The sequence below is a fragment of the Euprymna scolopes genome, chromosome 2 (genome assembly GCF_053919585.1).
Source record: "Euprymna scolopes isolate OS-2025 chromosome 2, ASM5391958v1, whole genome shotgun sequence".
NCBI classification, from domain to species: domain Eukaryota; kingdom Metazoa; phylum Mollusca; class Cephalopoda; order Sepiida; family Sepiolidae; genus Euprymna; species Euprymna scolopes.
The window spans coordinates 78,739,587-78,752,634 of NC_136483.1; the positions used below are offsets into that span (position 1 = coordinate 78,739,587).

Here is a 13,048-nt window from a genome sequence, read left to right on the forward strand (position 1 = left end):
CTAGCACTCTCCTCCAAAAAACTCTTTAAATAAGTTAGATACAAAAAATTTAATAGTAAAAGAAAATGCTCTCCATCAAATTTTGAATTATATTAAGTTAAGGCATTTCTAGGAGGATCGGTGCATGCAAGTAATTCACTGGAGGAAGAAATAGTTGAAGAAGTGGATTTCCTCTATCTTTGCGCAGAAGCACATTTCTATACTGCTTTAGCTTATATATACTAAACCCATACATGTTTAAGTATATAAGCCTAAGGATTTGTCAGGATTTACCACTTTGACCGAGGTGAAGACAATATGGAGACACAAGAGAAGATGTAGGAATGATTCACAGGCAACATGAATTGCAACAAATACATTGAGGATATTGCCAAGGCTGCTGCAAAGAAGGTGGGTCCCTTCCACCATGCTAGAAAACTATTCACACCAGAGAGCATCCTATACCTTTAGTAAGCCACAGTTTGCCCATACATAGAGTATTTTTGCCGCATCTGGACTGGTGCATCTATCTCTAATTTCTCACACTTAGACAGAGTCCAAAAATAATTTCAAATCTAACAGGTCCCACACAGTCAACCAAGCTCCAACCGCTATCCCTGTTGCATCCCTGTGCTTGTTTTTCAAATGAACTCATAACACTAGTGTTCCCGCGATGTACATATCCCGACTAACCCAACAAGCAGCAAAATCCCACTCTTTAACTATTGAGGTCACTAGATCCAGAAAGTCTTCTACTTTAATAGTTGGTTTCTTCAGACTACTAGACTTTGGAATTCCTTCCCTATTTCCTGCTTCTCTGACTGTATTAACCAGCAAAGTTTAACTGCAATGTGAATAAACATCTTGCTGCATATTGCCCCACAATACCCTGTTAGACAAGATCCTAAACTGTTGCCTCTTACGTCCCAAGTGGCAATGAATGAAAAAGAGTTTTTAAAAAAGGGGGGGGGAGAAGAAGAAGAAAAAGAAGAAGAAGAAGAGGAGGAGGGGGCGGCTAGAAAGAGACGTTGAGTAGAAAAAGTTTTCAAGCAATAATAGAATAGAAAGGAAGGGTTCCGTGTATAAATGACAAAAAGCTCAGTCTACGGTTAAAGACTACAAGAGTTAAGTTTCTTTCTTGTTTTGTTTTTGTTTATTTTTATGGAAATAACTCTAGACAAGGCATGAAACTACATGACGTAAGGAGCTAATAAATATTATTTCAAGGTCAAAAACTAGCCAACGATAAGTGTTATGTGGATAAATTGATCCGATCCAGAAAACTACAATTCTTCCCCCTTTATCAGAAACACCGCTCATGGAATATGAGGACTAAAAGATAAAATAAGGAAAGCAAGAGTTATGAGGCTGCAGAAAGTAAATCCAAGTTCCACTTTCTGTTCTCCAATTTAAATGAGAAACTAGGTTTTAAAGAATGTATAATGATTCTATAAAAAAATTAAAGTCATCATTATTCTCACCCACCCAACCTCCGATGAAATTTGGCGTATTTTATTGCATATTTCCTTGTATTTTTTTAATGACCTTTGTATACATACATGTGTGTGCCTACTTACCTATATTTCAACATTATAAATAGATGAAATTCTCACATTGGCAGACAGACGTTATATTTTCGGTATCAAAAGAAATTAGCTGATTTAAATGTTGTAAGTCTACAAATAGATCCTTTCAAATAAAAACGAGTTTTGGTCTCTTATTAAATTTACGCCTCGAAAGACGTTTCTCGCATAAATATTGACTAAAATTGATTAGCGAAAGAAACAAAGTAATTTTTTGTGTTTTCAACAAAACAAACTCTTTTTTTATTTTTTATTTTTTTATTTATTTTTTGACAAAAAAAAACGATTGATTTTCTTTCTTTCGTTTTTATTATTCTTACTATTACATATGATGAACAAATATTTGCTATGCTACCTACTCGAGAGAGGGGGTAATGCATGATTGGGAGGATGATCTAGTGCCAACAGAACAGAAACTAATCTCTCTCCCTGGTCCCAAAAAGGAGAAGGGGATCCCTGGGAGGATAATGATATCATGACAACAGAACAGATAGTACACTTACCTCCTCCCAAAATAGAGGCAGCAATGCTTGGGAGGATGGTATCAAGATGAACAAACATATTCTACACTGTTCCCCAAAGAAGGAAATAATGCGTCAGAAGATGTTGTCATGTCAACAGGACTGATACTACACTACCCTATTCCCTGAATTGAGCACTGAAAGATAGTAGTTTCGGTTTCAGACAGGCAGTTATCAAATCTGCATTTGTAGTAGATTTATTCACTAGGAGTTTCCACACAAGGCATTATCAGTGATCGCTCACTGGAGACTGAGTGACAACAAGTCTCTTCAAATTTCCAGTACACTTTCCCTCTTTTAATAACTGTTGCAAATCATTTTTGCGTTAAGGCAATAGCCGTTTACCATAGATTTCTAATTGGCAACAACTGTTGGCCTTCTTTGGAATTTAAGTAACAATAATCATCCTCAAGGTTCTCATACTGTTCTCACCCTTCTAGTGGAGGTCTGGTTGGTTCTCTCTCTCCTTGGGTTATTCATTCACCTAGAATCTAAGCGACCCTGGCTACTACCAAACAAAATAGTCAAGGTCCTAGATCCTTTATGACCATTTTGTGTGGTACCAACCAGGGGTACCATGTGTGTGTGTGAATGTGTGGAAGTGTCAGATTGTGATATTTCTTATTGTTGTTTCAGTTCCTTTTTATTCTTGTGGGGTTCTTTCTATATTTTTTTCTATTTATACTTCAATCAAACAAGAAATTCGTTGGTATTCAATGATTCTGTAAGTTGGTTTCACCACTATTCCAGATATCTTCATTAATGCTGTCTTTTGTATGGTTTCAGTCTTTCCTTTGATTTCAAATTCTCCTGATCATTTTTTCAGGCTTTTCATGACTGTTCCTAGTGATTGTACGATTACTAGTATTACATTAATTTTCTTTCCGTTCCATATTCTCTTCAACTCTCTGAGAAGTTTTCTTCTTTTTTGAACAATCGTGTTCCTAATGCCTGCTCATGTGCTGCACAAACAAAAGCTTCAGTACTCTTAGCCAGATACCCGGCTCTAAGCCATTGCCATGATCTTTTATCAGCCACTTCTGCTATATCCTGGAAGAACCTTCACTGCATTTTCTTCCTAGCCAGTTCGTCTGCTCTAATAATAATAATAATAATAATAATAATAATAATAATAATAATAATAATAATAATAATAATAATAATAATAATTGCATCATTAATAATAATATTATTAAAAATAAACGAAACAATAGTAATAATTAATAATCATAAAAAATACTACTATTACTATCAATAAAAATAATGGTAAAAACATTAACAATAATAATACAGTAATAATAAAAATAAAAATAATAATAACAAAATAATAATAATCATATAATAATTCAAAATAATAATAATAATAATAATAATAATAATAATAATAATAATAAAAATGATAATAAAAATAATTATAATAATAATGAAATAATAAAATAATGATAATAATAATATATTAATAATAGAAATAACATTCTTTATTATAATTATAATAAAATAATAATAAAAATAATAACAATAACAATAATAATAATAATTATACCTCAATAATAATAATAATAAAATGAAAATAATAATAATGATAATTAAAATAGTAATAACAACAGTATTAAATATAATAATAATGATATAATTAATAACAGTAAAAATAATAATAACAATAATAATAAAATGCAATAATCATGATGAAATAATAACAACTATGAAATATTAACAATAATAATAATATAATAATAATAAAAATATTAAGAATAATAAAAATAACATAATAAATAAAAATAAAGACAATATTAAAAATAATAAAATAATATTACTAATAATACTAAGAGTAAAAATAATAATCATAATAGTAATTAAAATAATATTAATATGAATAATAATAATAAAAAGATAATTAGTAACAATTATAAGATTAATAATATTATCAATAATCATAATGATAACAACAACAACAACAATAATAATAATAATAATAATAATAATATCAATAAATAAAAATAATCATGATGATAACAACAACAATAATAAAAATAATAATATCAATAAATAAAAATAATCATAATAAAAATAATAAAAAAATAATAATGCCTATAAAATAATAATATTAACAAAAATAATAATGATTTGAATGAAATAATAAAATAAATAATTCAAGTAAAATAATAATAAAACTAACAATAAATAATAATAAATAATAATAATAATAATAACAATATTAATAATAAGCAATAAAAAATAATAATTAAATAATAAAAAATGACAATAATAGTAATAATCATAATATTAATAAAAACAATATGATCAATCATATTAATAAAATAATAAAAATAGTTATAAATATAATACAATTAAAATTAGTGATAATAAACATAATCATTATGATAAATTGATAATAATATGAAAAAATATTAATAATAATAAAATAATACAAAAAATAAAAAAATACAAATAATAAAAATAACAATAATAATTAAAAAGATCTACTACTACTACTACTATTACTACTGAAACACTATTACTTCTACTACTAATAATAATAATAATGATAATAATAATATTAATACTAATAATAAACAAAAAATGAATAAAAAATGATATTTTTGATAATAATAAAAAATGATAAAAATGACAAAATAATAAGAAGAAAAATAAGAAATAAATAATGATGATAAAATAATAATGAAAATAAAAAAGTACTGATAATAATACAAATAATAATCATCATAAATATAATAACACTAAAAATAATAAAAATAAGCATAATCATAATGCCAATTAAAAATAATGGTAACAAAAATATAATAATAATAGCAATAACAAAAAAATAAAAAAGATAATAATAATATTAAAAATAATAATAATATAAAATAGTTATAATATAATATAAAATATAATAATAATACAATAATAATAATCATAATGATAATAAAAATAAAACTAATCGTAATAATAATTATATTAATAATTCAAATAAAAATAATAATGATAATAAAAATAATAAATAAAAAACATAGTAATAAAATAAAATAATTAAAATATAATAATAATAATAAAAATAGTTATAATAATGAACATAACTTTAATAATAATAAAATAATAATATTAAAATAATGATATTAATAATAATAAAAATAATAATAATAGTGATAGTAATAATAATACAAATAATAAAAATAAAAATAGTAAAAATACTAAACATAATATCAATAATAATAATATTAAAAATACTAAACATAATAATAATAAAATAATAAGGATAAAAATAGTAATAATAGTAATAATAATAATATTAATAATAATACAAATAATAAAAATAAAAATAATAAAAATAATAAACATAAGTTTAGTAACAAAAATAATAGTAATAATAATAATACAAATAATAATAATAATAAATACTAAACATAATTATAATAAACAAAATAATAGTAGTAATGATATAAATAATAAAAATACAAATAATGAAAATACAAATATTATTATTAATAATAATAATAATAATTATAAAAATAATAATAATAATAATAATAATAAAAATAATAATAATAATAATGATAATAAAAATAATAATAATACGAAAAAAAAATAATAATAAAAATACTAAACATAATATTAATAATAATAATAATATTATTATTATTATTATTATTATTATTATTATTATTATTATTATTATTATTATTATTATTATTATTATTAATTTATTTGCAATTCTAATTCTGTTAAATATTATATCAAATAGTTTCACAAAAATATCTTCTAAATTCTTCTTTTTTTATATATTATTTCTCAATTAAATCTTATTTTATATGCTATGGCTGTTCTTGAAACACAATGTAGCAATGACTAAGTGGTTCACGACATTGACTGGATGTTTCAGGTTCTAATCCAGTTCATTCCACAAAAATACTTTCATCAAAACCACACTTGACTTTGTGCTTAACTTCCCAGGCAAGGGATAAATAAAATAACTGAATTGTTAATTTCTTAAAAATGAATTGGCAATTTGTTCGCAATTTGAATGTTTGAAGTAATCGTTTATTTTAAACAATTTATGCATATGCACTTATAATACAAGGGGTACTTTCTGTGTGAATATGTGTGTGTGTTTGTCTGTCCCTCAGTCACATTCCATTAAAGAATACCTTAATTTCGTTTAGAAATGGAAAATATTGCATTAATATTACATAATATTACTGGAATTAAACGTTCAATTCCAGTAATACCAAGGTCTTTAATAAAAAAAAAAATTTAAAAATTAAATCCCAACCAGACCTTAAAAATCTTTTCACCGGCCCATGAAGAAAAATTACTCCAGAAATATGCCCAACTCGGATTTCTACTCTATGATATGAATTACACAATATACAGCTTGGATCTCATTACCTCACTGCTTTAAAGGACAGTTACCTTGGATTTTATCGCGCAATTTGGAACTAAACCTTTATATTCTTTTCTTCAATTTTCCCCGCTATGTGAATTCTATTCTAATCAATTTTTGATTATGATTTTCCATGTCTAACTGACTTTAGCAAATAGGGTGAATACCGTTATATCTATTTGCTAATATTTCTCCTCTGAAGAGATGGTAGGCATCGAAACACTATAGGATAAGGAGATAAAATTTCGAAAGTATTCTTTGTCTTACTTGGAATAATAAGAAATCCTTGAATTTCATTGAATCACTATAATTTGCTATATATATATGTGTGTGTGTGTGTGTGTGTGTGTGTGTGTGTGTGTGTGTGTGTGCGCGCGCGCGCGTGTGTGTGTGTGTGTGTGTGCATATATATGTATATTCTTATTCTTATTTTATATATTTATCATTTATTTTATATATTTATCATTTATTTTATATTATATATATATATATATATATATATATATATATATATATATATATATATATATTAGCAAAAGTACTCGTCGTTGACTGGGTTCAAAAACAGCCTACAGAAAATCGACTCTGATTTATGAAAGTATGATAGGTTATGAAAAGGGGGGGGTTGTAAAGAGATAGCTTCGAATTTGGTGGTATCAAAACCAAAGCAAAATATGATGAAAGTAAAAATAAAATAAATAAACCCCATAATTTATTATACCATACCTGTTCACACTGAAACACTTATTACAATATTCTGTGGATCTATATTAAAAAACCTTGTTAAACTTTGTGACATATTTCCATTCTATGGAGGTCAGGCGCGAACGAACACCCCATAATTTTATTATACCATATTTCTTCAAACTGAAACATAATTATCAAAGTATACTTATGCAGATAGATATGAAAAGTCTTTATTAAAGTTTGTGCCTATTTCCATTCTATGGAGGCTAGGTGCGAATGCAGACCCCACAATTTTATTATACCATGCCTATTTAAGTTAAAACATATTTATCAAAGTATTCTTTGTAGTAGTGTACATCTATATCAAAAACACTTGTAAACGTTTTTTTTATTTTTTAATTTTTTATTTCTATACTTTGAAGACCAGGCGCGTATGCAGACCCCACAATTTTAATGAATCATCATTATGCCAGATCAAACATACCCATTCCTGTGTCTCGATACATCTTCTATCATTATATGTGATCAGTTTTCTATAATATTCAACCATATAGGAGACTATTCGTGACCAGGCACAAACACACACACACACATACACGCACACACACATTCAGCTTTATATTATAGATATAGCGTGTTAACATATAGTTTTTAAATAAACAATTTGTATAAATATATAATATACAGCATAATCATGTTGACATACTGGTTCTCGTCAGATCACCAAAGTTAAGTAACACTGAGCCTGGTTAGTACCAGATGGGTGACCATTTGGGAATTCTAGGCACTGTATGTGCTCTCTGCTTATCTCGGCATTTGTTTCCAGTCGTCCTGTACATACACTTCACTTGCCACTGGTATTTAACAAAGTCAACTCAGAGGAGGTGTTGTTGGAGATTGCGCACCTCCTGCCAAAAAAATTTCATGTGCAGACACCTCTACATGGGTATCCATAGTCTGTCAAAGACTGAAAGAGCCTATATATAATATTATATAACTCTAGAAATGCTCCTTATTATGAGCGGATTTACCAGCCTAGCAAAAATATGTGCCTGGAAGCATATATTTGCTAGTATCTATATATAAGTGATGAAAAGCGTCTGTTTATTTGTGTTTCACAATTTGTCATCTAGTGCAGAAACATACCAATGACAAAACTCTGAGGATTGTTTGTAGAAAAAAAAAACCTTGTTTGGCCATCGATTTTCAATCTAAACTTTGGACCTTAATTTGAGGCTGAATCAACAGTGAGAGGGATAATTCTTTCGTTTAAAATTTATTTTCTTTCCTTTTATTTAACAAACACTTGATTTTTCAAATGACAGTTTGCAATATTAATTTATTGTTTGATTTGCCTTGCCTTAAGCCATCAATCAATTGATGGTGCAAGATTCACAAAGTTCGTGCACCACGATGTTGCACAAGAGTCATTATGACCAAAGGCTTCAATCCTGAAATGCCAGAAGATTCTTGATCAGTTCATCACTTGACCTTTGGAAATATCAGGGCACTTTCCTAGCAGATTCATTGTGTTGGGATACATGTCCAGTTAATATCAAAAGTCTGTGTGTAACAGAGTATGGATGCATGTAAGAAAATGCATACGAAATGTGAAATGATGTCACTATAAGAAAAAGACTATAAAAAAAGAAATTGTGCATGGACAGAAGATGACATTCAAGAGCATGTTCGAAGCAACATCTGAGAGGACAGAGGTCAAAGAGAAGGAGACGCTCACATTAGAAACGTGGGTGAGTTACGGCTGTAACAAGAAGTCATGCATGGTGCGAGAATGAAGAAATAAATATTGTTGTTACGAAAAATAAAGGAGTCGGGTTATTACTTGTGCTACGTTCTTTGTAACGTAGACTGCATACGTGTGGGTCTGGTGTGTGAACATGGATGACTTTACATGGTCTTGCAACGATATGTTGCAGATAATGCATAACATTTTGGCATATGAGCCATCCAGTTTCTTAGATCAAACAACATTTAGTGTCCATAAAGTAAGATGGTTTTAACTGATGCCTTGAAAACTTTGATAGTGAAAAAAAATGTCTAAGTAAAAACATGAAACTTAACAAATTTGTTGATTATTTCTATTCTTATCACTTCCTCACCATATTTTTCTTTGGCTTTCCCCGATGAACTAACCCTGCAACTTCAACTGTTCTACTACATCTAACTTTCATTCATTTCGACATGGTAATACTACCAAACTCTTCTGTTCTGCACACATTTCCTTATGTGGCACAGATTTAATCTTTCGCTGAAGTCACCAGATCTAAATCTGTCTTTAATACATTACACATCAATTGTATTATTTTCATGTACTTTCTCTTTATGCAACGCATGTCTTCAACCCTCACCTGCCAGGTTTAACTTTTAAACATCATCTTACTGCACACACATCTCTGATAGACTCTTCCCTTCGTCGATATTGGTAAAAGTCTGCTGAGTGAATAATGACAAAAGATACACAAAAGTTATTTATCTTGAAGATTTTCCAAATTTGATAATGGCTGGAGCATTTTCATAAATCGCTTTTTATGTTTAAAGAAAACATATTGACAAAAAAAACCCAACTTTTCAAGCCTTTTTTTTTTTTTTTTTTTTTTTCTTTGTGTTTTATGTGTGAAAAAATGTTTTAGTTTAAATTATTTATTTCCCATTCTATACTAACAGGGCTACTCGGTGTTACCTGAAACAAAAATGTAAAATATTTCCATTAAAACTTTTATCTCTACCTCTCCCTATCCCCTATCTTACTCTCTTTCCCCTTCCCCCATTGTCATCTTCCTCTCTGCACTTTTCTCTCTCCTTTGCCCAACCCATTCCTGTCTCTTTGAACTCTCTCTCGTTCTCTCTCTCTTTCTCTTTCTCTCCCTCTCTCTCTCTCTCTCACACACACACACACACATACACACAAACAAACAAACAAGTAAACAATTCACCTTTATTAGATTCCTTGAAAAATTAGTCGGCATAAAGGAAGTAACTCCTGGATCAAAAACCAGAGTTATTTTCCTTTAGTTAGTCTATGAAATGTCTCAGAAAACAAACCCTTCTTGATGCATTCTGCACCAGTTTATGATCAAAGAATGAATCATTTTTTTTCTAAATTTTAGATATTATGAATCCAGAGTAACATCAATCAAGAATTGTTTTGTTGTTTAAGACTTTTATTTGGACATGCACACATACATAGACACGCACACTTTATATAATAGATTATAATTTCACCATACCTATTTGTTTCGACAGAATGTGCAAACATAGATGGAAAAAACAAAAAAAATAAAGAAAGCACATACTACATAAAACAAAACATAATTTAACACAGAGTTTAGATTCAAGACATCATTTTAGTCATGAAACATTGTCAAGCAGTGCATTTATTGAACAAAGTTAGATATACAAGGTGGAACGATAAAATTGTCGCCATAGAAAAGACGACATGATTCCATTTCTGCTCTATGAAAACCATTTTTTTTCTTTGTTGCAGACCATCTACTAGTTGGCCAGTTGTGTACAAATCCCAAGAGCAATAGGAGCCGTCTATCATGTCTGAAAGTGAGACAATGTTCAGTGAACGAGATCAGTGATGTGTCCCTGTACAATTGATGCTCTCTACCGATCCAAGTTATGACAATGGGATCATTGCCAACGCTCTCAAAATGCATCGCTGGATTGCCACAAATAACAGGAACATGCTGAGGGTGATGAAAACAAAGTTTCTGGCCACGGTTATGGTCTTTGGTGTGATTTTACGTGAGAGCCACACCATGCCACTTCACATTTTCAAAGTCAGCTTGAAAGTAAACACCAAAGTGCAATCAGGTGGCCGTTGGTAGACCGTAGGTGTGACAGCAGGACTTTGCGCCGGCCCATATGTCCAAAGAGATCCAGGTTTGGCTTCAGAAGGAGTGCTATAACTTTGTACCCTTCTCTCACTGGCACTCCCTCCTCCCCTGACCTGAACCAGCTGGACTACTTTGTTTGGTCATATATCGAGAACATAACCAACATGACCTACCACAGCACGAAAGCTAGCCTGATCGCCACCATCTGCGAGTATTCGCCGAGCTCCCACTAGTGCTTGTGGAAAAGGCATGCTTCCAGTCCCGGACCCGTATCAAAGCGATGATTGAGGCTGAAGGCGGCTACATTGAATGGATGTCAGCTCTGCTATATAATCAGGTTACCTGAATTCATTTGTTCAATAAAAGTTTTAAAATAAAACTGTAGTTTTGTTTCTTTAGGGTGACAAATTTATCATTTCACCCTGTACAAAAGGTTGGAAATGGTGGTAAACCCAAATGGTGGGGGTGAGTAAAATAAATAATTGTGTTTGGATGGGATTCTATACATTCCATCTAATCTCTTCTACAAATCGTCTTTAATTACATACCCTACCGTACACCTACTACCAACCTCAACTACCTTCCACTCTAATACACTCCTCTACTTTACCAAGTCCAACCTTTTGGGTTTACTTGTCACTATCACTGCTAGCATTTTGTATATCTTATCCCACTCTGTTCAATAAATGCTATTCTTGACAAAGTTTTATAATTGAAATGAAATATTGAATATAAAGGAGCATGATTCTGTGTTAAATTATTTCTAGTTCTATATAGTTTCTGTTTATTTCCCTTTTCCTTATCTATATCTATACAGTTTATATAAAAGATTCTAGGGTTTTTTTTTTCTTATTTTTCTTGGTTTTGCTCTGGTCTTGAAGGATAAATAAATTAAACAAAAAAGAGTTTTTCCTGTGTTCAAATTCAAAGAAACTTTTATTGTGTGGTAAATATGCAACATATTTAGAAAATCGATAGCATGACTTCAGAATTATGCTGTATATGTGTACATAGGTTCAGAAACGATTAGCAAAACTTAGCCATTGAAACAAATACTGATCAACGTTATTTGCTGTAAACATCTAAACACATGCAATGTATCTAATAATACATTGTTATTCCCACATGTGAGATAAATAAACACTATCACTGACAGGATCACAGGCAAAATAATAACCCTCATGTTGGTGATGTTCTCTATTGCCTCATACATTAATAAAACCATGAAAAAATTATGCCAAACAAATATAAAAATCGTGGGGCTCAGAAGAAAGACCTGATTGGCAGAGCCCATTTGATAGTCAACATGGTGAGATCGCTCGATAACATGTGAATGTTTGCCTTTCTTATTTCCGGTAGAAGAGCAGAACATGAACTTTGGGTTTACTTTCGGCAGCCTCATAACTCTCACTTCCTTTATTTTGTCCTTTAGTTCTCATATTCCATGAGCGATGTTTCTGACAAAGAGGGAATTATTGCTGTTTTCTGAGTCAGAATCTATCCATCTAATACTTATTATTGTCTAATTTTTACCTTGTAGTAATATTTTTTTAATTTAGTTCCTTACATCAAGTGCCTTCATGCTTTGTCTGGAGCGATTTTCAATAACAAAAAACATAGAATACAACAGACTAAATACAGTTAAATAGATATGATTATTAATATGGGATTAAAACATATGCGGTGATTAGGTAGTTGAAATACATCTTTTAAATCAAGGTTACTGCTCTAGTCTGGAAGGTTACTAAGGAAAAACACGGACACAGATATGGATTAGAAAGGTAATTTGTATTGAACAAAATAGAATGTACTGAGAGCAACAGCATTAGCACTTAACACCAAGATGGCATAATACAAAAATACACTGACCACACCTAGAGTCAGTTGCATGCACTGTGCATGTGTGAGTCCCCACAACAGTTACATACCACAAAGCATAATGACCGTCATGGTGAAATGAGTAAACAATCAAACAACTCGCCTGTAGAAATCTCATGTTATTTTTCTCTCATATTTTTAATACAAGCTAAATCT

At 29.7% G+C, this 13,048-nt stretch overlaps 1 pseudogene; it reads left to right on the forward strand.

The window, feature by feature from the left end:
• Positions 1 to 7,830: 7,830 nt before the first annotated feature.
• Positions 7,831 to 7,947, forward strand: LOC145241690 (5S ribosomal RNA; annotated as a pseudogene).
• Positions 7,948 to 13,048: the final 5,101 nt, after the last annotated feature.